This window comes from Hermetia illucens, chromosome 4, assembly GCF_905115235.1.
Source record: "Hermetia illucens chromosome 4, iHerIll2.2.curated.20191125, whole genome shotgun sequence".
Lineage (NCBI taxonomy): Eukaryota > Metazoa > Arthropoda > Insecta > Diptera > Stratiomyidae > Hermetia > Hermetia illucens.
Genome location: NC_051852.1, coordinates 143,784,888 through 143,812,726, shown reverse-complemented (window position 1 = coordinate 143,812,726; position 27,839 = coordinate 143,784,888). Strand labels below are relative to the sequence as shown.

General features: G+C 43.4%; 1 long non-coding RNA gene across 1 annotated transcript; it reads right to left on the bottom strand.

Annotated features, from left to right (window-relative positions):
* Positions 1 to 1,426: 1,426 nt before the first annotated feature.
* On the bottom strand, positions 1,427 to 27,839 carry LOC119655815. Its single transcript, XR_005249956.1, has 3 exons — positions 27,483 to 27,839; positions 1,599 to 1,665; positions 1,427 to 1,535 (listed from the first exon to the last, which is right to left on the bottom strand). It is a non-coding gene; the product is annotated as an uncharacterized LOC119655815 (long non-coding RNA).

Below are 27,839 nucleotides of genomic sequence, written 5' to 3'. Positions count from 1 at the left end.
AATGCTCATCACATTGCCTCCTACAGGGTTCTGAAATGCTGTAGTGTACCATAACGGTCTTGAATGAAATACTCTAACACACTTCAAGGCCCTGATCTAATATGGATTGTTGCGCCAACGATTATCATTATTATTTTTTATTGAAGATTATACTCAGATGGATGAAAATGCATTGTTTATAGTTAACAAAGAAGGGGTTAAAAAGCCCATCAGGACAAGATCCGACATTAGTGTCATGGTTACCAATGAGGAACTCAAGTAGGGGTGAAAAGCGGAATTTCGAGAACAGTATGCACATAGAAGAGGTGTAGAAGGCATCGTGTACGACGAAGTAAACATGGAAGAGAAATAAGACCAGAGTAGGTCGCAGGATTGTTGTGAGGAGTTGGCAGTGAAGTCAACGAAATTGGTGGAAGAAGGGAAATATTGGGCGGGGTTACGGGTGTTCAATTGCAGTGCAGAACAAGGGAGGCAAAGAACCTGACAGTAAGGAGTTCAGACAAACTGTTGAAAAATTCTTCAGAACGGTGAGAAGAAGAAGCACAGGGGGTGTGTATACAATATATAAAGAACCGGAATGGGTTGGGCGGGTAGGGAAAAAGTTACGTCAGACACAATCGCAAGGAGGGTCAGAGAAGAAGAAGACCAGTTCGGGGAGTGAAAGTTTTATTGCAATTACGACCCCACTGCCAGTGAAGTTACGTGATGCAGTTTGCCCCTTGTTGCAGCGACAAATGGAAAATCCTTCGAGAAGCTCGGAGTTTAATAGTTTTTCATCAAGCCAGGTTTCGGAAATACAGATGGTATAATGTTGCTGAACCAGCGCGGATAAATTGAAAACCCCCAACTTGTTTCTTGAACCTCTAACATTTTAGTAAAACAACAAACGGGGAGTAAACACGGAACTATTTACATTGACCGGCGTGGTAGGCACCCGCCTGAGTTGGTGCGCTTGTACGGTTTGAGGAACACAGCTTCAGACAAAAAGAAGGATTGGCGGTTGATTCGAATTCGTGGGGATAAGCGGCCTTGGAGGAAGCAATGACTCAGTCAGGGTTGTTGACTTTTGTTAGTTTAGCTGAAAGAGGAAACCTAGCCTGGAGACAAACAACTGTTTTGGAGGGGCTACCTTTAACCCGGAACTACCGGGACGAGTAGATGGAATACCTGGATTTAGAACCGTGACGAGGAGCGGAGTTTCTTCGGCGGCGGGAACGATATCACCAAAGTCACCAAATGGCCCATGGCTAGCACAAAAACTTACATGAATTGAGCTATTGGAACATAATATAACATAAATCTAATTGTTCATCACTTAGTATCATTAAATAATTCATAATCCATTCATAATACCGTCCTAGATTGCTGTCCCGATGAGAAAAATCAACATAAAATTGCATTGAAATCAGAAGCTACAAATATTTGTCCCCAACGTTAAAAATAAATTTGTCTCTTGATAGTTATTAGAAATCGATAAAGTTGTATTCCAAGTGACAGGATCGAGCGCTACTTATTTATGAAGGCTTCCATTGCTCCTGAAAACAATACTTGCGATGAGTATTTTCCCATAAGCCCACTTATACTTCTTATGTTCTCACCGCTTTTAAAAGTTTGTCGGGAACATATTGGAAAACCAGAAATTCTCATTTCAATGCCATATTTTCCCTGAAAAGTTTTGTACATTTGCAAGGTTAGTGAATACATTTTCTTTTTACTGAAAAATGTTTTCTTCATGGCAATCTATGGTGAATTGGGGAAAGCCTTTTTGTACTGAATGGTATTTGCTAGAATACTAGTAAAGCGTGAAAAGATATCTAAAAATATTAGTACTAAATATAAAAATAGGAAATAATAATAATTAAAAAAGTCACTTGAGGGACTCTTAATCTCTCAACGAGCCTCCCCAGGTGCCGAATTGAGAGATGCCACCTAAATATGCTTGGTATTGAAGAAATCAGATACCTGGGGTAAACCAAAATTAGGCTGACGTAGACGCGATGATTTCATAGTGAGTGGTTTCCTAGTCAGCGACAGGTCTTCACGGTAAAAGTGGTTTCATGGATCAGTAAATGGGTCAAACGGCCATTCTCGAAATTATGTCACTATCATCACCAACCACCACCACCAACTCCACAGATCCTTCCTTAGAGCTTTTTCGAAGTATGCCGTCATCTCGTTTTGATTTGCCCTCCTTTTTTGAAAGGAGTATCGGGACTCAGTCGCTAGAATATCCAAGAAGCTCAACTGAAAGCTTTGCCTTTGAAGAAATTTTCCTTTTTATTGACTAAAAATATTTTGTAATGTATACAAATACGTATTTCGGGGACCAACTCTCCCCTGCTTCAGTATTTTATCTTCTGACAATTTTCTTTGCATTTTGCGCAAATAGATAGGAGAATACGAGTGGTTTTTGGGATATTGGTAACAGAATCAATTTCCGCCTTTCCCATTCAGCATAAAACACTCTTTCCATCGAGCACAACTCAAATACGCTTATGAACAACTTGGGCCTGATTTTGACATTCAATTCGAGAGTTTTGTTTGGAACGGCGTTCTATTCCGAGGCCTTATTATCCCCAACACGGTCACAGATTTCTCATAGTTCCTCCTCAGTTATCATGACAACCTTGAAGGAAAGAATTATCGGGTTCGTGTTTGTCTCAGGTCACAACTACGTATAGCCTTTCTATATGCTTCCCTGTATGTCTTTTTCTAAGTCTAGCCCCGAATGTTCCGTTTTCCCTCATGCTTTTTGCAAAAGTAGCTCCGCTCACAAACAAAGTTTGGATTCCTACACGTTTCAAAGCTGCCACAATATTGTAGCTTTACATGTCTCAGTTACACGATGACACAACTGACCCACCTTTTTCAACATAATGTTCTTCTAGAAGCGCAATAAATGCCTTCTCCACAAAATCCGCAGTACACCGGCCTTTGACTGTCACTTACTCCTTTTATAATGTCGAGACGAATCTTAACTGTCAAGGGCAACGTTGCCCTTGTAACATTCGAACTCCTACAAAAAGGATCCGTATGAGCCTCGTTTTGAATACACTACCATTTCTTGAAGCATTGCATGTCTGCTGAGGCACGGCGGTCTTTGGATTTCAACGGCCGAGGCCTACTTGGCTTCTCCACTGGCACTGGATTTCTGAACCGTAAAAGAAAACTTTCTTTTCCCTACTCCTCAATATTTGGTTTATATTCTGGGTATCCTTCCTATAGCCAATTTTTATGTACGGGTGAACATTTGGTCTCATCTAGGCTCGTAATGGGTGATTCGGCAACTCTCCACAGAATAATTAGAAATATAAAGAATGACAATACAATTAAGTTCCGCAAGCCAATCTGCAGATATATGAATCTGACGTTAACACTGCAAACACTGCAAATCACAAAACTGAATTTCTCAAAGAGAGTTGAATGGACCAGAGACGAGTGGAAGTATAACCAATGCATAGTCAACAATTGATCTAACTCTAGCAATCGTTCGTCGATTTCCATTTGCTAACAGTTGTCAAATATGCGTTGCATCCCGGACAAACTGCTTTTAAGAAGCTTAGGAAAAATGATCCCGTATGGCTTCCCTCTATGACCTACGACAGTCTGGCTCAAACGATCCAGAATTGTGTTATTCTACATACCTTTTTTATGTTGCTACGGATTTGTAAATATTCAAAGAATGGGCGGAATGCTTGCGACGTCGTAAGTTGATTTGCTTGACAAATTTCATTTACTTAAATCTTATGTATGTCCACTTAACTTCGTTTGAATCAGGGTAGCGGTTTTGGAGAAAAATGGGTTTGACAGACAGACAGACAGTAAACCGATTTAATAAAATTTAAAAAATAGTGAAAGCAGATTTTGTGTGCGTCGACTGACTTCAGTTTCGCCTCCATTATTGGAAGAACCAACAATACCTAGATACACGACGGATCACAGCCTGAATCACTGCTTCCTCTGTCTCAGATTTTCAATGAGACGCGGCCCCTGAGATTTCCTAATTTCCTCGCCATTCTCAGGCCATTATTTGGAGGATCTCCCTAATGTGTACGAAGTTTCGGGGTCAACGAGGAGGAGAAAAGAAGGAATTTCTCAAATGAAAGAAATTATCAAAAATGCATGGTATGTGGTAAAATGCTAGTGCCCTTACAACCATGGATAATGGAAATAATATATATATATAAATTCAGAGAAGCAACAAGAAAAGAAAACAGAAAACCCGCCAATTCTTGAAAGGGGAATCCAAGGTTAAATAGTAAATAATAAAATTAAAAGTATAAGTGAATTCAAATAAGAGAATTAGAAATGATAATCCTAAAAATGAATAATAAATCATAAAATCGAAAGGGAAATAAAATTTATAATATCCGGAAACGCCTCGGTTGTTCTAATCGATGTGCCGGGCAGAAATTGGAAGGATGGACGAGTCAAATACTGATTGAATATTCGCGCAGTTTCAAGGCGAGGGTTGTAAAAAAGGTTAGTTTTCGGTTGGATTTTCAGGTGAAAAATCACAAATACTGCGGGTATATCGCTACGGCTGTCCTGACGCCGTTCACTGTACATTACAGTCATAATGTTCATGGGAAAACCAACAAAAACACTTGGAGTCGAAAACTAGCACAGCGTTCTTTTCACCACCATCAACGGCGCAACAACTGGTATCCGGTCTAGGCCTGCCTTAATAAGGAACTCCAGACATCCCGGTTTTGCGCCGAGGTCCGCCAATTCGATATCCCTAAAAGCTGTCTGCCATCCTTACCTACACCATCGCTCCATCTTAGGTAGGGTCTGCCTCGTCTTCTTTTTCTACCATAGATATTGCCTTTACAGACTTTCCGAGCTGCATCATCCTTGTCCATACGGATTAAGTGACCCGCCCACCGTAACCTATTGAGCAGGATTTTGCCCACAACCGGACGGTCATGGTATCGCTCATAGATTTCATCGTTATGTAGGCTACGGAATCGTCCATCCTCATGTAAGGGGCCAAAAATTCTTCGGAGGATTTTTCTCTCGAACGCGACCAAGTGTTCGCAATTCTTCTTGCTAAGAACCCAAGTCTCCGACGAATACATAAGGACTGGCAAGATCATTGTCTTGTACAGTAAGAGCTTTGACCCTATGGTGAGACGTTTCGAGCGGAACAGTTTTTGTAAGCTGAAATAAGCTCTGTTGGCTGACAACATCCGTGCGCAGATTTCATCATCGTAACTGTTATCGGCTGTGATTTTCGACCCTAGATTGGAGAAATGCTGACAATAATATCAGCAAAATCTGATAAGAGGCGGAGATCTACTTGAGCGTTACTCAAATGCAAGTACCAGAGGACCATACATATTCTAAGAAAGATTGCGAAATATGAGGAAGCCGGTACTGTAGATAAGCGGGATGAAAGCAGTTAGCAGGATTATTGAAGAATATAGCAGCAAACACCTGGGAAACGAGCGGAAAGCGAAGCGCACCACATTTGATAGCAATCAACCTCAAAAAGAAGTTGAACAAAAACTTAAGCAAAGGAGACCGCAGACAGATAAGCAGCAACAGCTAGCTGACGAGTAATAAACTGCGGACTCCTGCTGATAACAATTCCGGTGGCGGATAGCGGATGACAATTCCGGTAACGGCAAACTAGCCCGGGAGGTGTGGACCAGTGTTGAGGTCATGCTGTCGGATATGGTCACTGAGCTTCTTTTGAATGACAAAGGCGAACACAAGGGATTCACCCCTTGCATCTATTCCTTTCAAGAGGTCCATGGGTTGTACGTTATGGAATGCAAAAACCAACACTCTACGGATTTTCTTGGTTGGTGAGTTATTAAGATCAATCATGTATGGAAGAGTGTGAAGCTCTCCATCCACTCTTCTTCTTTTTCTTCAGCCTTTGTCCCGTTCACAAGCGGGGTCGGCTCGTCGTGATCGGCTTCGCCATTTGGCTCTATCGAATGCCTGATCTGGGTGCAATCTCGAGGCTTTCAAATCCCCACCCAGCGTATCAAGCCACCGTTGCTTAGGTCTGCCTTTTGGTCGTTTACCATCGACTTCGATGTTCAGACCAATCTTGGTAAGTGAATTCTCGTTTGCACGAATTGCGTGACCATACCATCGAAGACGCCTCTCTCGCAACTTTTTCACGATCTGTGCAACCCCATAACGATCACGGATATCCTCATTTCGGATGTGATCTAAACGTGTGACGCCACTAGTCCAACGTTGCATCTTCGTCTCCATTACCGCAAGACGCCGTTCATTGTCTTTTATGGTCGGCCAACACTCCGAACCATAGAGAGCGACTGGACGGACGACATTGCGGTAAATTTTAGATTTGAGACGTTCGTTGATACGTCGATCACAAAGGACACCAGTTGTGGAACGCCACTTCATCCAGGTTGCGTTAATGCGTGAAGCAATTTCATAACGCAGTTCTCCATTGGCTGATAGCGTTGACCCGAGGTATTTAAATCGCTCAGATCTGGGCAGATCACTGCCGCTGACAGTGATTGTGCCTGTTTCATGGGGATCGGTCGTCAAAAATTCAGTTTTGTTTAAATTCAATCTGAGACCGTGTTGCATGAGGCGATCATTCCATTTTTGAACAAGTTGCTCGAGATCATTTTTGCTATCAGATGCTAGGAAAACATCATCTGCATAAAGCAGTGTGTAGGGCGCTGGACGTTGGATATCCCGTGTGACGGTGTCCATAACAAGGACAAAGAGGAGTGGTGAGAGGGCACTTCCTTGATGAACTCCAACAGAGACACGAAGCGGTTTTGATACACCCGCCATACTTCGAACTTTACTTTTCGTATCGTGGTAGAGCAATTGAACCCAGCGCACGAGTTCTTCTGGCACGAAGTATTGTCGTAGAGCATACCAGATGAGTTCGTGTGGTACACGGTCAAACGCTTTCTCTAGATCCAGAAAGGCAATGTAAAGATGGCGATGCTTCTCACGGTGTTTCTCCATGAGTAACCGCGCAGCGTGTATTGCGTCAGTAGTTCCACAGTTCTTGACAAATCCGGCTTGATTCACGGTTATTTCAACGATTTCTCGAATACGGTTGTCAAGATTGGGTATGGGAAAGTAACCGGATCGGACGGTAATTTGAACATTCTGCTGGGCTACCTTTCTTTTTCCATATTGGAACAGTGGTACTTTCTAGCCAGTCAGATGGTGTTCTTCCTTCCTGAATAACCCGGTTAAAGAATTCACTGAGCCACAGTGTTGGGTCCCAGCTCTTCGCTTTCCAGAGCTCAGATGCGATGTCGTCAGGTCCTGTTGCTTTCCCCGATTTCATTCATTTTATTGCCTTCCCGATTTTACCTCGACTTCAGTTGCGCTGACTGGTGGAACTGCTCCAAATGTCGGCAATGATTGTGGAAGTGGAGGATGAGCAAATTCTTCAGTTGAAATTTGCTCGAAGTATTCTCGCCATCTATCCGTTGCGGCTCGACGGTTGGTAAGCAAAGTACCGTTCTTGTCATTAACACAATAGAAGTGTTCGATATCCTGTGTGCGTTCATCACGGCTTTTAGCAAGTCGATACAGATCTCTCTCGCCATCCCGAGTGTCCAGTTTATCGTAAAGATTTTTGAAATGGTTCGCTCGGGTGACAGCGACCGCTTTCTTTGCTTCCCGGTTGGCATTCTTATAAATTTGCCAATTAGCAGGCGTTTTATCGTCGAGAAATTTGTGGTAGAGGCGTTTCTTTTTACGGACCTTCATTTCAACATCATCATTCCAAAGCCAAATATCTCGGTTGATGTACCGCTTACCCGGCTTGGTGACCCCGAGGGTTGCAGAGGCCGCTTTGTGGATCGTGGCTTTCATTTGGTTCCATGATTCTTCCACATTCGTAATGGTTGGCAATCGTATGAGTGAGACCGTTTCTTCTTTCTCCTCAGCAAATCGCCACCATTTAATGCGCGGCGGGCCAGTGCGTTCCTCACGCTGTTTTATCGGTGGCTTAATTCGCAGGACGGCAATCAACGGCCGATGTTGAGGTGCGATGGTCTCATAGGGAACGACTTTGCAATCAGTGACAGTGGTAAAATATTGGCGTCTTATGAGAATATAGTGGATTTGCGTTTTATTGTTCCCACCATAAAATGTGGGAAGATGAGACAATCGTTTGATGAACCATATATTCATAAGTACAAGGTCATGGGTGTCTGCAAAATCGATTATACGCTCGCCACCTTCATTGCGCGCTCCGAACCCCTGTCCCCCATGGCACCTGTTACCGTCTGCCTTTTCACCCACATGACCATTAAGGTCGCCGGCAATGATTATGTAATCGTCAGCAGGCACGTGACAAGTCTTTTCATCGAGAAGTTGGCAGAAGGCATCTTTCTCGGCATCAGGTCGACCTGTTTGTGGTGCATACGCGGTGAAGAAGTGAATAGTGCGATCAGCTGATATAATGGTGAGCTTCATCAGCCGATCATCAAATCGTTCGACTTCTTTGATGGCATCACGGAAACCCTCTGAGATGACAATGCCAACACCATATTGAGCGTGTGGGTTACCAAAATAGAGAAGGTTGTAGCCATTATTACCGCGTTCGCGTTCAATGTCGCAGCTTTTGGCACCAGACCATCGGGTTTCTTGCAGAGCGCAGATGTCAATGCACCTTTTCCGAAGGGCTCTTGCGAGTTCCTCGGTCTTTCCAGTTAGGGTACCAACATTTAGCGTGCAGACACGTATTTGTTTTGTTCGTTGTGTGCGGACTAACTTGCTTACGTCCTGACGCCGTCCATGCGTCAAGAACCCTTGCCCATTTCTCGACAGGACCGGGGCCCATCCTGCCGCGTCGACTGAGGTGGACGCCCTAGCATCATCATGTTTGTAACGACATTCTATGCATTTTCTTGGTCGACCTGTCGCGGGGTCTGTCACCAAGAGAGATCAGTTAGGATTTAGCATAGTAGAATAACTCCAACTATACTCTATTTATCTCTTTCCCTGATCTCAGCATTTTATTTTTGTTTTACTGAGGATAGTACAGAGTACGTTGCCTCAAACCCTCCTCCTTTACCTGGGCTTGGGACCAGCATACTATGTTAATAGCATGGCGGAGCGAAGCTCTCCATCCACTGCAGTCATCCAAAATGATACCAGGAGAACGGTTTGCTTGCATCTGTTTACCGAAGATCCGCAGGATTAAGGGAACCCCGCCCAATTCCTGCGACATCAAAATTGCAGAATTTCCATGGAAAACTAGGTCGTTATCAAGGAAGAAGAACCTCAGGCAAACAGTCAACATTTTCTACTCCGTTTAAGTGGAGAGTGTCTGGATGCACTACAAATGGCAGAAATTAGGAAAGCAAAGGTGAAACTGTTCCGCTCCGCAAAATCGGATGACAACCTGTAATCAGTCGACGCCGACAACCAGCTGTTAAAGCAGATGAAGGTCAACGGTGGGGACTAACGAGCTGATAATGCTAATAATGCTGGTCAGATTGGAGAGCAGAGAATCTGTATATTTCCTCGGCTTTCATGGCTCCGCCTGAAGAACTGCCAAATTTGACGTTGTGGGACAGCTCAACTGGAAATCAACAAAAAATTAAGCCATTCTTTGATTTTATTATTAGCATAAATCTATCGGTAAGTAACTGGGGAGAACTGTGATGGTTTGGAAGAGGTCCTCGATATCACTCTACTAATCGCCAATGGGGCTGATAACTTGAGAGTGTCTGACCAGATATCTTTCTCAGATAACAGTTGTATTCTTCTTAGTCTATATCTCGTTACATAGGTCTCTAACCATTTCAGAGACCTCAAGAGGATTGACTAGAAACAGATTGGTGAAGCTATTAACAAAAAACGCTCGAGTTTGCAAAATGATAAGACTAGCTTGACAAATAAACTAGAGTCAAAGGTCGGGCTCTGCCAAACCGCCTTCAAAATCTCATGCCGTGCTGAATACAACAAGAACACATTGCCATCGTGTTGGAGTGCAGATCTGTCCAGCCTCAGGAAATTGACCAGGCAGATCTTTAACATCAGTTACAGGCACAAATATTAGCACAAGCCTTATAAGGACTGCCTGAAGAAGTACAAGCCGGCCATAAAAACGATCTTGGTTGGACTATTGCCATAACTTCGAAAGCACCAATGAATCTTCGGGACTCAGTAGCATTCTGTCCAAATAACATAGGAACTTGCTCTTTCTTAAAAAATCGGAAGGCTCCTGGACTGAATCTTCTGAAAAAAACCCTGATGCTGCTGGTTCAAACGCACTTACCCGCGAATGGTCTCTAGAAAGTCCTCAAAGCGGCGTATTTGATTTATTAGAATAAAACTGAGAAATTGACACCTTTGAAAAGTCGCGCTTCCCACGCATCTATCGGAAATACTCTCCCACGAAAAAGTAATTTCATTAACAGTGACGTGCTAATCTTTCTCTAAGAACTTCTCTATTTGAAGGGCATTTCCGCAGCATAATATTATTGTGTTTTCAACCATTTTCCATCTTACAGAAACTTTGTGTTACTCGAAGACTAAGTTTGGGAGGAAATTTTGAACGAATTGGGCTCCTAAGAAAGTCAAATTTCTAGAGGTCACACTCTCTTTCTCTTTAAGACTTCAACGCATAAAAAATCCCCTACTTACGAGTATACCAACCCAGTACTTGCTTACTATTATTTTCTAATATCGTTTGAAATTAAGATTGCATTACGGCAATGAAGGAGCGGGACAGGGTAAGTTCCTGGAAAAGCTGTCGCTCCACCCTGATGAGAAAATTCCTATTTATATTTGAGGTTTATAGGTACAATTGAGAACAAATTAATTAAGCAGACTTCAAACAATGTATTCACACTCGAAGTGACACTTTGATTGAGTGTCGCTGTGCTAAGTTGATAGTTTTTTTATGACTTTCTTATCGTAATGTTTAAGGCTAAGGATATTTCCAAAAATACGAAGCACTTTAAAGGCCATTCCATGACGATCTTTAACTTTCCTTAACTCAGGTCATTTAGGAAGTAATTTGATATATGAGTCACGAAAGCTTTCAGAATTCAATGGCTACAAATCGTTCCAAGCTATAATTACTGTCCCATCCAACACTTGAAATTATCAATAAATTTTTTATTGGACAGATTAATCGCCTACTGGAGTCCCTTTTATATTGCCGAAAGGTGGCTTTGCTCACGGTACACGAAAGAAAGTAGCTACTTTCACCGGAAGACAGTTTTTAACTGCAATGCCAGCCTGTTTCTTACCCTTTCACCGCTAAACTGAACTGTGTATCATAGAATGCACAACTTCATGCCAATAAATTTCCCATTTGGTTCAAATCTATTCCTGGTGTACGTACTCCGAGGATTATACCATAATAATATGGGGGACGCTTGCTCCAGGAAACAAGTTTATAAAGCAGCTGTCAGCGAATGGTGTTGCTTAGGGTCTGGATAGTTAATTTATGTCCTTCCGATGGATGATTTATAATCTTCTTTGTATGTATCCTAATTTCATTTTATATACCCTTGTTGTTGGCTCTGTGGTTCTGTCCCTACAGAACCGCCATTTAGTTCCTTACTGAATGGAAGAAGCGCAAAATAATGGAAAGAGGAGTATCTTAGTTAGTTTTCAACACTATTTCCGTGTTGCCACTTGAATGGTAAGTCGACCTGGTATGAAACTGGAGAATACTAAGTTTTCGCAAAATAGTGCGACGGAAAAATCCTCATTGATTAATACCTCTTCTGATGGTTACAATATCTTAAAATGTCCCACGGATTATTTAGCTAAAGTAAATCCAAATTCACCAAAGGTGCCCTTCCTTACTGTATTTTCCATAAATAGGATATGGCCCGGGCGATAGCAAATGGACTTTAACATAACTTTTTTTTTCAAGTTAGATGGGAACCTGTAGGCATAGATACTCCCAGATAAAACAGTTCCTTTTTATTTGGATTCGAACGGGGTTTAATACTTCCATATGGTGACATATGTATTTTCTTAAATCATCCTTTGCATGATTTATAGGAAAATAAGAGAGATTGCATCCTTCAATAGAACTTTAGCAAGCCAAAGTCGTTGAACTTTTGTACGGGGGAAAAGTCAAAGCTTTTGAGCACCAGACCGTAGAAGTTGATTGTACTCGACGTCCCCATCTAACGCAATATCCCAAAATCGTTTCAATATTGCAGGATTTCCATCAGTGGATGTGATGATTCTCGCTGCAGCTGGACTACTTCACCACTAAGCAGGTAATGTATGATGCGTCCATAGTCGGGGCACTCATTATCGGTTCCAGTGTGTCTCACGATTTCTACATTACAGAGCGATTCTCGAGGTGAACAGAGGACTCATCAAAACCCTCAGTGAGGCTTGATTATCCCTGTGGATCGTGATGCACCCGTCTTTCAATCGCTTGTGAATCATCCACGTTGCTTTCCTTAGGATCGCATACACTTTAGCCTGGAAGATTGTTGTATATTGTCCCCAATTCTTGGTTTAATCTGAAGCTTAGCCCCTGCCCCAGAACCCTTTTTTTGAGAAGACCAAGTGTAAGTCCTCCTTGCATCGGCCAACGCAAGACACGTCTTTCGAGTGCACTGTGACCCACGCTTCTTCCCTTCTTCTTGGACGAACAGCAAATAGGGACGGCCACGCAAGGATCATCTACAATGACCTTTATGGGCAAATCAGAAGGAGCCAACTACGGAGAATAGCTTGGAATGTCGACGCCCTGGAGGCGGAACCAACGATACATCTACAAACGGAGCGCACGGACACGGCCACCGAGAACCGTTCCGAGCATCAACTGGTTAGTAAGTCCCTTTTTGTAAAATATTAAAAATACATGCATGTTGCACTAAAATGGAACACGTCGTTTTTATTGCCCGGGTGAGAGTGGGCAATTGACTCTGATCCTCAAATATGTATATATCCAAGAGTAATGCATCTCGATGTTATGTCATTGTGGTGGTTATACCCAGGCAGACAGTTCCTTACAGTAAGGCTAGCTTAGAGTAAAAACTCTTTTGTCGCAACTCAACCCAAAAAAAAATGTCAATGCATAAGCAATCATTGACAAATGATTACTGGAAGGGGTCTAAGGCCGCACGTCGAAGCAAAGGTCCGTCTTCAGAAGCAGTTTGTTTCATCTTCACATCTACAGGACTTTTCGACAGAGGGTTCTTTCCAAAAAATTGTCCAGGTCCCTAGAAAAGCAATCTGGACCCAAGGTGATGCGAAAAAACTGAGCCCGGGATGAAAATTACGGGGGTCCCCATAGTTCTCCTTTTCCAAAAAAAAATCAGAGTGCGGGACAATCACATCTTGTTTGGACCAGGCTTTTGTTGCTTTCGCCGTCAGGACGCGGTCAACACCTACTTCAAGACGCAATGGTCTCTGCGCTAGGGTAGTTTAAAACCATGCAGAAACCATTGATTATCTACACGCTACTTCTTCACCTTTTTTTCCACGTTGAAAGGAATCTACACTGACTCAACCCTGGAGTTCATGTTCCATCCGGCTTTCAAAAGGAAGGTAGAACTATTCTTTTTAAGAGCTTTGGAGTTTAACCAGTCTGTGTCGAGTAACAGGGCAAACCTCTTTAAAGAGCTTGAAAAGCTTGTGATTCAGAGTTTCTGATTGGGGTTTCATCGTCAAGAAATTCCTTATTCACTTAGGGAACTGAAGTTTGTTACCAGGATTTTGTATTTGCGTCTGTAATAGCTATTCTAAATAAGGGTGGTCCTACAGTCGGATTTTATCGAGCATCCGCCAATCTCAAATTAAAATTTTAGAAATAAAAACTGCTAGATCAATTATTTTAGTTTTCGTTGCCCCAATCAGCCATAACGTATCAAAACTGTAAGACCACTTCAACCGACAAACGTTACCAGATCCCTTAGTTTTCCTGTGGGGAGCTATAAGATCTTTCATCAGCCACCACTTCAGTTGGCGGAGAAGAGCATTTCTATTGATGTATTAATATGCGTCCATGCAGAAGGTACAGAGAATATAAAATCACCTTGGGATAGGAGGAAAGGACCAAACTGACGGTGCAGGGACTCAGGGCCCCAGAAGCAGCGGTTTTTGGGAGGGAACAAGTGGTATCCTCGAGTGCTTTGGTGGTAGACAACTTGGCCACTGTGACATCTAATCCTTCAAGTGGTTTCAATTTGGAGAGAGAAATATTTCAGCGAAGTATGACCTTATCGAGAACACCAGAAAAGACACCAGATCGGTTAATCACAAAAAATGTAAAAATTATCACGGATTTTATTCAAGAGGAGCGACAGCAGCATTCAAGGACCAAGAGGAAGATCCATTTTAGGTGAAACTGGTCAACTTTGAGATCCCCGCTAATGCGAAAGACCATAAAAGATAAAGGAGAGAGTGTGTCAACAAATGGCAAATATGAAGAATTCAAAAAAGAACAAGCCAGCCACTAGAAGGCGGTAGGATCGAACAATGCCAAAAAGGACACCTTTAAAGAAGTCGTCCAGCGTAGTAAGAGAGAAGGCTTTAAGCAGCTTTACTCGTAGGCGGACGCGAACCATTTCTAGCAGTACCGAAAGAGGAGCTACTAGGTATAAGCGGTAAAATATGTGACATTATATCCCCGAGACTGGGCGGTATACCGAATAAAGCCCTTAAATTCGCTATGAAATTCAGCCCGGACGTAGTCGTTGAATTGGTAAACCTCTAGGTAAGCCGTCCCCCTAAACACACATATGTCTTCTGGACACTACAATGAATATGCTAGACCGGGTATCCCAGAATAGAATGCTTCCGATTTTTTGAAGCCAAGGATTCCTTTCAATTTGACTGTATAAGTTCCGAAAAGACAAATCAATCATTGGTGCTATCTAATTAGTTACTAGCTTGGCCAAAGATGTAGTTCACGAAAGGAGTAGTATCAGCAAATATGGCATGATGGGAATCCTAAATGTAAAGAATGTATTTGATGCCTGCGTCCTAGGTAATAGCTTCACGAAAGCGATGAGTAGTGCTCTCTAAAAATCCAACATCTTGACTACCTCATAGAAAAGGTCGAAAAGGAGGAGGCCAAGCATGAATGCCGAGAGGTTACCAATACGCGGATGGGTATCACTTATCATGCTCGAAGCGCAAAACTCGCTGTAGTGGAAATCACTGAGCAATATGCGAGGAAACTCCGCAACAGCGGGAAAATGAAAATTGGATTGGTAGTATGTAGGGTACGAATGAAAATCCCCCCCATAAAGTATTAGCGGTGTCTGGACTATTCACATGTGTGCAACTTGACAGGGACCCGTCAGCACGACAGCATGTTGTAGATTCAATCAAGAAGTTCGCCAAAACAAAACCTACAACAAAAAAAGGAATTGCATTCCCTGCTGGGATGGCGGGGCATCTGGGCCGAATCACCGCAGAGTTGTGCATTTCAGGGTTGGTAGCGTAAATATTGTCATTCAGTGATAAACTTGATAACGACAGCTTGCATAGCTTCCATGCCCGAAGGGACCCCAGCCGTAATAAGCCTTTTATGTACTGCTAGACGGCGGAAATTGTCAACAAGGAATGTCATAAGCTCTGTCGATTGACACAAGGTTTACGAGCCGATAAGGAAGCATCACAAGCAAAGTCTGAATCATCTAAAAGGAGATTCCGCAGCGCGATAAATAAAAGCAATTGGCTGAACCTAATCAACGAAGTAAATGGGAATCCATGAGGCTATAAACTTGTCACCCGGAAAATTGCGGCTCTACGGAAACCCTGTAAACTTGGTACCGACCAGATAGAACGCATTGTTCGGGCATTATTTCAACAGCGGAGAAAGCGTCGAGGACTGCCTCCTTTTAACAGTGAAAGAGCTCGAAGAAATAGTTCTCACCACGAAAAATAAGTAGGGGCAGTTCCTGATAGTATTCCAGCGGAAAATTATAAATTGGTCTTCCACCATCGGCCAGACTTGCTGTGTGGGATGTCTAATACTTGCTGATCAACAAGGGAAGAGAAGAGTAGTCGGTATGCGAGTTACATACCGACTACTCTGTATGCTAGACACGGTCGGGAAAGTACCCGAAAAGTTAATCAGGAGGAGTTGACTCGCTGAATCGTGCTACCGCTCACAAGAAAGGTCGGTTTCAGAGCAGGGAGATCCACGGTGGATGCTGTTCTGGAGGCAAGGCATACAGTCGCCGACCTTGACGGATAATGCTCCTCATAACGCTTGACGTCAGAAATGTCTTCAATTCTGTAAGATGGACACACACAAACCCATTCTAGGAGCCAAGTTGCCCTTGCGATATTGAGGGAATATCTAAGAGACCGCCCCGTGTTCTATATGACACTAGATGGGCAGAGGAGGATGGAGATCACTCGAGGAGTAGCACACGAATCCATTCTAAGACCGAGCCTCAGGGATGCTTCCTAGGATAGTCTGCTAAGACTCAACATGCCGGTTATACAGATGACGTTGTGTTTCTTTTTATCAGACGCACTGTTGAACAGGAACAAAGCAGACTTGGCATATTGATGCGACAGGTAAGCGAATGGATGGCTGCTCATAAATTCAACCTGGCACTGGAAATAACTCAAGTAGACATCTTGTCCAGAAAGAGAATCCCCAACCCTGCGTCCCATAGCGGTTAAAGAAGAAGTTAAAAATCAAGGTTTAATGATCGACTCGAAGATGAGCTTCATCGAGCAAATCAAAGTAGCCATGGACATCTACTAGAAGGTATATTTTTATGCAAATCTCGTTACCCGTTTTCCTCTACGGCGGGAAGTTTAACATCAGCCCATGATGCCCTTTCCAAGGAAGTGATCGTAAGCGCTTTCCCCAATTGCAGAGATGGAGAACTTTGCGAGTGATGTCTGGTTATCGTCCTGTTTCCGAACTAGCCATAAGGTGATCGCAGGAATGATCTCCGTTGCCCTTCTTACTGAGGAACGTAAATCCGTCTATAACCGCAAGAGCGAAGACTTAAGAGAGGCGGTTGCCCGTGAAGAATGTAAATGTATATTAACGCATTTACTGAGTGACAATATTCTTTTGCTAAATTAGCGAAGAGGCATATGGACTGCGTAGCTCATCGGCAATTTAGATACGTAGCTGAGGGCATGGTGAGATTGATTGCTTCCTTTCTCAACTTCTAAGTGGGCATGCAGATTTCCCATCTTACCTGGACAAGACTGGGAAGTCACGATTTCTTGACTATGTGTTCTGCAATGGAATGGTGAAAGACCCTAAACACACCTTTGTCTCTTGCAAAAGACGGTATAGGTTAGGTCAACAGCTTTATGTTGGCATAGAGTAACTCTCTCCAGACAACGTTGTTAGAAAGACGCTGAAGAGCGCTGGCGGATGGAGTCGTGCTGCGCATTACGTTCGAATTCTTCTTGTTACGAAGAAGATCGAGCTTCACCGGTGGAGCAGGTCAGTAAGGAGTTCCTTGAACTAAGAGCTCCCTTCCTCCTACTCCCTCCCTTTGATGAAATGAATTCCCTGACTTGAAGACTCTCTAAGCCGGAAGGGCAGAAAGTCTAGTCCGAAGTACTGTGTCAAACGGTTCCAGGCCCATTCTCTGATGACGGGGAGGTATTAAGTTAGCAGTTCGCCGCGCACCGCTACGGAAATCAAACACTGTGCATGAACGCATTCACCTACCCTACTACTGCCCCCAAAAAAACATTTCCTCTACTCTAGAAAATACGCAATAGATCCATGTTAAATTAAAGGAATTCTGGAACGTTCGGTATAAAAAATGGCGAAAGCGCTCAGGATCAGCTAAAATTGTCCCCAAAAGATAGTCACAAAAGTTTTTTTGCGGCTGCAAAAACCCTCGGCCGCTGTCAGTGTTTAGCCTAGTTGACGGCGTGGCCCGGGAGCTGTCCCACTGGAAAGAGGCCGCTGATCTTCATCGAAAGAATCATCAAGATCAATATCGCAGCTATTAGCAGCAGGAGATTTTAAGATATGGCCTGAAGTTGCAGGCCACCCAGCAGTATGATACCGACGAACTTATGCTTCAGAAGTGCTGGACACCTAAGTATTCGGCGAAACCAACAATCGCCGATTGTGAAGAACTGCCTCTAGATTTTTAGGGCAACAACTTTTGGTCGTCCAACTCGACGGATCATAACCCGATGTTCTACATTGTCTGGTTCTCTCTGGAAGAAAAACTCTCGGTTATATGATACGAACTGAAAGCAACGCTGAACACGCCTATGATGATATTACGGAGCATGAATGCAAGGGAGTCGTGGGTTGTCTCAGTAGCTAAAAATCTCACAACTTCCGCCGAGGATTCCACTTTCATGCATACGTACAATTTCTCTGGTTGTTGCCACAGCTAATGTGTAGCTTCATCTATGTTCTTTTTGCCTAGGAATTTCGCCTTCGTCTCCAGTAGCTGCTATCGGCTGGGAGCCTTCCTAGGCTTGCGATGTCCTGTCAGCATGGATTCGTTTCCGGTATTGGACTAGCTGAGCCCACATCACCAGCTTTCATTTCTTCCGCTCTCTCTTGATAGGTAAAATTCAGCCTGTACTTTCTTCTCCTTTATTCTTCCGCCGTGTCTTTTTCACAAGCAGACCGCTCCTAGACCGGTTTTGGTTTCTCCCATTATGGAAGTGGCTATATTCTCCTTCCTAGTTGACTACGGCAATGGCATCAAGTACAAGCCTTCCATTGAAATGAAGATTTCCACAGATTACTCTCGGAGGTCTTCAAAATCCGTGCCGCGGCGGCGAATTAATTTCTCGAAGTCCCAGAACAATTCGAGACCTACGACTTCTTAACACTTGAGGGGGGTGTATTATACGGATACCCTTAAATTTTACCGGAAACAAACTTCCAACTCATTTGAAACATCAGTAAACCTTCCTTAAAACCTTAAATGCCAACTAGAAAATACAATTAGTTTCCACAGCATTTAATTGGAACATTCGTTCTCCATTGCTTACACTTGCCCGGTTCCGGTATTCGGAATTCCACCGCCACCAGGCAGACACCTCTCGTTGACTAATTTCTTCCTTAATTACTAAGCAGTAAATTATCATTAAAAAGCGGCTTTTTCTAATTATCACGGTGTAGCAGGAACCAGGAAATTTAAGTAATATATGCGAAGGAACCCTTTCTTGGCGGATACCACAGTACTGAAAGTTCCTTGCACCTTCTCATGTGGTGCAATGTGTCTAGCCAAGTGAAGGAAGGCACTAATGACGTTCTTTACTGAATGTTTAAACTTTACGAGCGTTTCCTGATAAGAATGGAACTTCGGCTGACTATGTTGAATTGGTTGCAATAACCAGGGGGTGCGTGAAAAGTTTTCTTAACAGTGAAAAATATTGGAGAAAGTCTTTCATAAAATTTAATTTGGATTTGATCTTCTCTCCATGAACTTTCTGCAGCAAGTAGTCGCCGAAGGCCTTCCTCGCACTCTGTGTTCATCACCGACACAATAATATAACATAAACAACCCCCACTTCGGGGAAAACTGCACACCGTGAAAGTATCCCAACAAAGTTAGTTCCTCTAGCACTTTTCAAATTTATTGCACTAATTGAGTGCTCTACACAGAATTGCATTTTGGCTCCACATTAGCAGTGAATCGAAATGCAATTGAAATGTCGGGGTACGTGCTTGGCTGTCACTTCACCCTCTGCTTCCCTGCCTTGCCATTATTTGCCTATTTCAGTTCTAATGCGGCCTGCAAGATAATAGTGCAAGAATGGCCAAACGGGGAAAGGACATTGCTGCAACGGTTCGCTTTCAAATTGAATGCGAATTCGGATTACCATAAGGGCGGCGAATGCAAGTGGCTCTGGTATTGATGTAGTGTATTACACTATAACTGAAACTCTAAACAAGTCCTTTAATAATTTAGTGATACGAATGGGCACACACATACGTTTGTACACCGAATACCGCCTGAGTGACAGAAGGCGGAGGGTAGTCTGCGAGGAAAGGACCTGCACGGTCGACATTTCAAAGTGAATAGGGAATACGCTAAGAATAATGGGACTACACATGAAAGTCAACCCTCATTTTGAGGCTATTGCATTGCTACGACCCCCGGACAAGTGTATGCACATAAACGGTGCGAGTGGAGCAGAATAAGGCAGAATATTTTAGTGTAATAAATTACTTGTGATGCTTCCGCTAAGATTGTGACAAAATGCTTTTGCCATGTTGAATCGTAAACGTAACACACAAGGATATTGGAAGAAGTCGAACAACATCAACCAAAGAAAAGTAAATGTTGCCCGAGGGGAAAATTTTAGGTATGTTTTCATGTGTTTGAACGACGCCGACGGTTGCAGACTTTTTATTCCATTCCTGGAATCCAGTCGAATGACTGTGTCGGCCCATGTTTTCCATTAATATTTGATTTGCTTGCTACGTTTGATTTTATTACTATTTTCCCTAATACGCTAGTCCTTTGGCGGGGATAAGTGCAACAACGTAAACAAGCGATGAACTACCATCCTGGATACACACAGCTGGAGTCCTTTGTTAAATTAGGATGTGATATCCTAGGCAAAGGAGATGACCATTGCACTGCCGAAAACGCTTCGCTTAACCTGAGTTAGCAGCGCAAATCGAATTAGTTTTTTCCTGAAAAGACATCGTAATAGAATATTTTTGAGGCCACATTCGCATGTAGGTACCTTACTCGTGATTTTCCTCAGAATATTCAGTTTTACTACTTAAAATCTAAAATTAACAGTTAGTTTAGCTCTGAAAGTTACTACTAATTTTATGTAGTGTGCAAAAAAATGACACTCAACTTAGAGTTGTCCATTCCTAAACAAAAGTTCGGCGATCTAGAGAAATCCTCCTCGATGTCAAAAACAACGGGAAATTAACGCCAGACGAGTTCTCGGAAAACCGATAAATATAGAGGAATGGAAAAAGGGCCCACAGCAAAAAATCAAATGAAGGAGCAAAATTTGGTGAACCATCAGTTAGCAGTTCGGAGTCATTGAGTGAACAGAAAAATGCTCTTAATACAATACCGAGTCCGGCCTTTTCGAAATTCCAAAATTGGTAAAACGCAAGTCCTTGCAAGTCGTCCTAAATTAAAGGAATGAAAGCTGGAAAACCAGAGGTACCTACCCCAATCGCGGAAGCAGTGATACCCATCTCAACATTACGAACGAACACACAACGTCAACAGAAACTAAGAAGCTTCAGACTAAGATTGCGCCAAAGGAAATAATTCCCTCCAAAAAGATGAGATGACCTACATCCAATCCAAAGGTGATAGACACCTTCAAGGTAACACCTTGGGAATTCAAAACTCTTGAAAGGAGATTTATTACTGGAACTGGGAAAATTTTCCGGGAATACAGCAGAAAACTTCTTCTGCATGCGTTTGGCGTCACATTTTGCCCACACGCTCAAATAGTGTGACTCCAAGTTTACTGGCAATCATAATGACCAAACAGCCGACCAATACTTGGGAACTGCTCTATCGTGCAATACACAAGGACAACAGATGGAAGTGTGGCTGAAAAACGGAGAAATAGCACATCTGGCGATAACTCCGTGATAAACGAAGATATCCTAATAACTCTAGAAAGATGATTTAAGCCGGAGTTTCTAATACTACGGAGCTGCAAAAACCGAGCACTGGAACAGTCGAATTATCAGCGCCCAAAGTGATGAGGGAGGGAGGTAGGGAGCAAACACGTTTCAAACGGTATTTCTGATAATTTGAATTCATAGTATGTGCTCAAGGCTAAAACAAATCAAATAAGTGTAGGAGATGTGAAAACTACATACTTAAGGAGTGTAAAACTGACCTTAAAGATATGATTTTGTGAAGGACAAAGACGGCCATTATTCGAGCACAGAGCCTGCTATAAGGTCAGTTGGGTTTCAACTGATCGACCCCGTACGACCAATCATATCGACCACCTCACGCTCCGCAATAGGGGAACTGCGACACCGCAAGTTCAACATCAATTGCTTGTATGATCTAGCTGTCGCTCGACAGTAAGAGAGCTACCTTACTGATCGAACGGCAGATCTACTGAACAACAAGCTTCAGAATGTCAATGAGCACTGGACCGTCATAAAAAAGCAAATCCACCGTGAAAAATGTACGCCACCGCAACGTCTCCGGGGGTGAGGAAAGCGCAGGAAGTTTGCAGTCTTGCACATAACTCAATGAGGAAGCTATCACCACACTTGGTAGTTAGAGAGAAAAGACAAACCCAAAAATGAGGAGAGGGAGAAATTTGTGGTCCGGTACGGACAACCGGGGGGAGTCGTCTGACTTGGTGACTGGGTCGGGCTCCCGTAATGAACAGCACGGTGTCGAAACCCACGATGATCAGAAGCAAGGGTGTGGCTGCTGCAGTTGTTTCGTCACAATCTGCGTCGACCACTTCAACAGGTACGCGTAAGCAGCATATGAAGCCTTCTTTTTCTTCAGCCTTTGTCCCGTTCACAAGCAGGGGCGGCTCGTCGTGATCGGTTTCGCCATTTGGCTCTATCGAATGCTTGATCTGGGTGCAATCTCGAGGCTTTCAAATCCCCATCTAGCGTATCAAGCCACCGTTGTTTAGGTCTGCCTTTTGGTCGTTTACCATCGACTTCGATGTTCAGACCAATCTTGGCAAGTGAATTCTCGTTGGCACGAATTGCGTGACCATACCATCGAAGACGCCTCTCCCGCAACTTTTCCACGATCGGTGCAACCCCATAACGATCGTGGATATCCTCATTTCAGATGTGATCTAAACTAGTCCAACGTAGCATCTTCGTCTCCATTACCGCAAGACGCCGTTCATTGTCTTTTCTAGTCGGCCAACACTCAGAACCATAGAGAGAGACTGGACGTACGACATTGCGGTAAATTTTAGATCTGAGACCCCGAGGCGCCCGCCATACTTCGAACTTTACTTTTCGGATCATGGTAGAGCAATGAACCCAGCGCACCAGTTCTTCTGGCACTAAGTGTTGTCGTAAAGCATACCAGATGAGTTCGTGTGGTACACAGTCAAACGCTTTCTCTAGATCCAGAAAGGCAATGTAAAGAGGGTGTTTCTCCATGAGTAACAACGCAGCGTGTATTGCGTCAGTAGTTCCGCAGTTCTTGACAAATCCGACTTGATTCACGGTTATTTCAACGATTTCGCGAATATGGTTGTCAAGAATGCGTTCAAAAATCTTCATGGTATGGGAAAGTAACCGGATCGGACGGTAATTTGAACATTCCGCTGGACTACCCTTCTTTTTCCATATTGGAACAATGGTACTTTCTTGCCAGTCAGATGGTGTTCTTCCTTCCTGAATACAGCATATGAACTGGACTGAGGAAATGAACCTCTTCATCATTCGCTCCGACTACGAAATAACGGCGGGGGCAGATATCACATCTCACCGCCCCTTGTTGCACCAAAGACTCGTCAAGCGTTTCCCGCAATTCACGCACGTGACTGTGCAGTGAGTCGCAGACTAGTATTGCTTCATTACTCGAAGCGACACAATCCCGCCCCCATCAGAGAACGCATCCAACTTGAAATCATCTGGCGACCAAAAATAGATGGGGCCAGAGGCGATGGCATCAACAATACCACGCTGCACTGCAAGTAGCACCATGCACCTAGACGACCAGATATTGACAATGGCAAAGGTTGCACCGGGCCCAGAATAGAAGAAGCGGTGCACGCCAACGACGAGAGGATTGATGCAGTCCTAGCAAAAGTACTCAGGGTGGAAAATAACCTGAAGGAGATGGATAATACCCTGAACATGTTCCACGAATTTGTCCGCCCGACGCATAATGTCCATCGCTATGTTAAGGTGGTTGTTCGGCATCTTGAAAGCACCTACGAAAATGCGATGGGTGAGTTAGTTTCAACGAACCAATGCACGCCGAATACAGGACAGTTATAAACTTCTACGGTGACCCCATTGCAGCAGGTTCCTATTGCTACGAAAAGGATGGAACGAGCCACTCACCACTCAAGCACTCCAAAGTGGGAAGTTGTAGAGAGCGTAAAGAGGAGCAGGCAAAGAATGGGGGACACTCCTGTAAAACTTCCAACACCAAAGAAAAACCGAGGCTCCGAAGACCCAGCAACAGAGGGAGTGCAACGTTTGGACCTCAAATAGGCTCCACAAATAAAATCCCAGAAAATGGGAGCAAATGCTTGGACAACTGTAAAGCAGGTAGAAAGAAGAAAATCGCGTCCGGATGCGATTGTTATCGAAAGCGGAGTTGACCACTCTTACGCTGATATTCTGCGGGGAATCAAGGGAGATCCGATGTTAAGCAGCCTGGGAGACAACATCACACGGATCAGAAGAATGCAGAAGGGAGAACTACTTCTTGAGCTTCGGAAGATACAGGACGAAAGAACGCTCAACTACCAGAACTTGGTTGGTGGATCCTTAGGTGAGGAAGTTACGGTGAAGCAGTTAATCCATGAGATAACACGACGAAGGAGGACATATGGAGAGAACTCATGCGGCAATTTCAAATTCGAGAAGGCAATGTTGACGCAATAAACAATTTTCGGAAAGCATACGGTGACACGCAAACGGCAATCATCAGCTTGCCAGCTATTTGGGCAAACAAGTCCCTGAAAGCTGGTAAAGCCAAGATACCATGGGGTTTCTATAAGATTCTGGAGAAAATATCTCCTACTATGTGTTTTAAATGTGTAGAGTACGGTCACATAGCCACGCAAGCAAGCACGATAGGTCTGACCGGTCCAGGCGGTATGGCGAAAAAGGACACCTGGCACGGAATTGTGAGAAAGATCCTGAATACATGTTGTGTAAATATGCAGGTTTTGACGATAAAGGCAACGCCGCAGGAGGCGGAATATGCCCGCTTTCTAGGAGTGGACCAGAAGCCAAAAGTAAATGAGATTTACTCAAATAAATCTCAATCATTGTGAGGCCGTACACGATCTTTTAAGCTAGTTTGTCCAAGAGCTCGATGTGGACTTGGCGATTATTAGCGAACCATAAAGAGGAAAAGATAACGCGGTGTGGGCCACCGACAAAAGTGGAAAATGCGCCATTTGAGCGACAAGACGATACCCGTCCGAAGAAATTACCGCAGCGCCTGATAAGGGGTCCTAAGAGGTAAAATTAACGGTGCAACAAGCGTAGAGTATGAGCGAATGTCACATGAACTGATGTTAGACGCAAGTATACGATCCCCTATTGTTATCGTTGGGGAATACAACGCATGGTCTACCGAGTGGGAAAGCGAGGTTTCAAATAACGCTCATAGATTACCGAAACCATGGTGGAATGACGCAATCAGACGACTGCGTGCCATATGCCTGCAAGCGAGAAGAAATTACCAATGCGCAAATGATGAGCAGGAGATTGCTCAAAGAAAGGCGAGTTGCAAAACTAGTCGAAGAGAGCTGCGGAAGAGGGGAAAGTAAGCGGAATTCCTTTGAAGAATTCTGCGAAGAGGCCAACATCAACCCTTGGGAAGGAGCCTATAGAGTATTAATGGCTAAATGGAAAGGAAGCAGGGCCCCGCAGATAAAGTGCCCAGTTTTATTGTCAATTCAATATCCCAAGTATAATAGAGGATGAGCTTACCATTGCCTGCGAAAAGGTAGAGGGAAGCACCCGGGTTGGATGGAAAACGAACGTGGCGTTGAATGCGGTGATAAAAGCAAGACCGGAGTGGTTCATTTCCATTTTGAATACTTGCTTGAAAGAGGGCACCTTCCCGACTCAGTGGAAAAGGCAAGTGTTGCTGCTGCTACCAAAGAGTGGTAAACTACCTGGAGAGCTATTTGTAGCCAAAGTGCGTCCATCCATTCTACTGTATGCAGCACCCGTTTGGACAAAAGCCCTTAATGTTCAGACGTATAGGAGAACAGTATCTTCAGTATATGGTTGAGTGCGTTAAAAGTCGCTAGTGCACTCCGAACAACGTCAGACGAAGCAGCTTTCGTAATTGCAGGAATTGATATTTTGGCTGAGGAGATGCGAACCCTATACAATTGGAAAGTGACAGTGACTAGATCGGCGACGAGAAGAGAGAGCGCGCAAAATCAGGGTGTGGCAGGAACGTTAGGATAATTCTCACAAGAGGAGGTGGACCTAGAGACTGATTCCGAATATTCTGCTTTAGATTATGCCCAGCCATGGAGAGTTCACTATCACTTGACCGAGTTTCTAACTGGGCATGGTGGATACCGTAGGTTTTTACAAGGACCATGGGCACATACTCTTCATATATCCGCGATTTGCAAATGAGAGGGAACAGCTTCAACTTCACTTGATAAGACCCTTATAAGTGCAGATGATCATTCTGTGAATGCTCGAATCCCGAAAAGTGTGAAATGCAGTTAGTGCAGTTAGCAGAAGGGTGGGCACAATTCTCAACGTAGGAGTAAGCCGGGAGGAGTATCCCGGTTGTTAATAACAAGATCGTTTCAAAATCGATCTTTAGGTACCTGGTATTCGGATTATGCCCAAAAGGAGGCAATAAAATATCTTCAGAAAGGATAATGCCTAAAATGAGTCGATTTGGTCGAAGGTTTCTCACCGCAGGAATGGTAAAATTCATCCTACAACGTATATGCGGCTCTTGTCTAGCCAGGAACATTGGTCAATACTGTTAGCCCAGGGAGGGTAAGCTCGCCTTCCGGCCAATCATTCTAAAGGTATGCAACACATATAGGCCATCATCAGGTGAGGTAGTGTCTATCATTGCAAGAATCATGTATGTATCTGCATCTTTTAGTGAATGAGGTGCACTATCTCTACTAGAAGAGGAGGGCAAATTGAACGAAAACGAGGTCGGCGGCGTCCTCAAAATAGTTATCGGAACCTGTAACCTCAAGGAAGAGATGTAAGTTTTCACAACTGAGCCATTTCATAGTTTTATAAAGTCCCTCTCTTGTGGTGTCTAGATATCCCAATATGCCTTCCAGATCAATTTTTATCTGATTCTTCGTTTCAGTGCGGAACTTAGTTAAATGTCTGACGACTCTATAAAGGGTTGTAATTTTGTGAAATTCTTGATTATCCTAAGCAAGCAAGTAATACTCAAACTATTCCAATTTATCCTTTTACAAAGGGGCAACCATTTAAAATCAGAGGAATAACAATCTATTGAAATATTCTCGCACCTGTTCATTCTCTTTAAGCTTCCCGAAAATCCCATCCAATCCAACTTAATTTACCAAAGAACCTTCACGCCATTTAAAACCATGAGGACGAGATGATATAATATGAAAAAATCCAAGCTGCAAACTTTTTGACATCATCACATGAAAATGACATCCTTAATCTTGCCTAAAAGAAGGAAAAAACATATCCCTCCCGGAAAAGCCAAAGATAGCCTGGGCCAGAATAAAAATATGTCCTTACAGCTCAGACTTTAATACTTTAAGGTGGCGTCTGCAATCTGCCACGCACTCAGGTCGTAAAGAAGAACATATGGAAGAGAAAGTAAAGTAAATGAAAAAGTAAACAGGCTCCTTCAAACAACAGGAGCAGCAACAGCAATGTACAAAGTGAACAAAGTCATTACTCGGGCATATTGAATTCTCCCCAGGGACAACAATTTTACGATTTTGTCGACTACCATTTTGGTTGCTTCGTACACACACACAATGTGTTCTCCTTGCAGACTTTTTTCTTCAGACTTCCATTAGTAATCGGGGGTTGCACGTTTAACATTGGAAACTCGGAACAGCAACTTTCAGTTACTTTCGAAAGTCCTCCAGTTACAATCGGTTTAAACACAGAAACTGTATTCAGATCCCTGTGTATGCAGAACCACTTCATTGGATTATTTTTTGATGAATGTTGAATAGGATTTGAAGGAAATTTGAATATATCAGCGAGGTTACTACGGTAGGCAATCTAGGAATTTTGCAAGGAACTG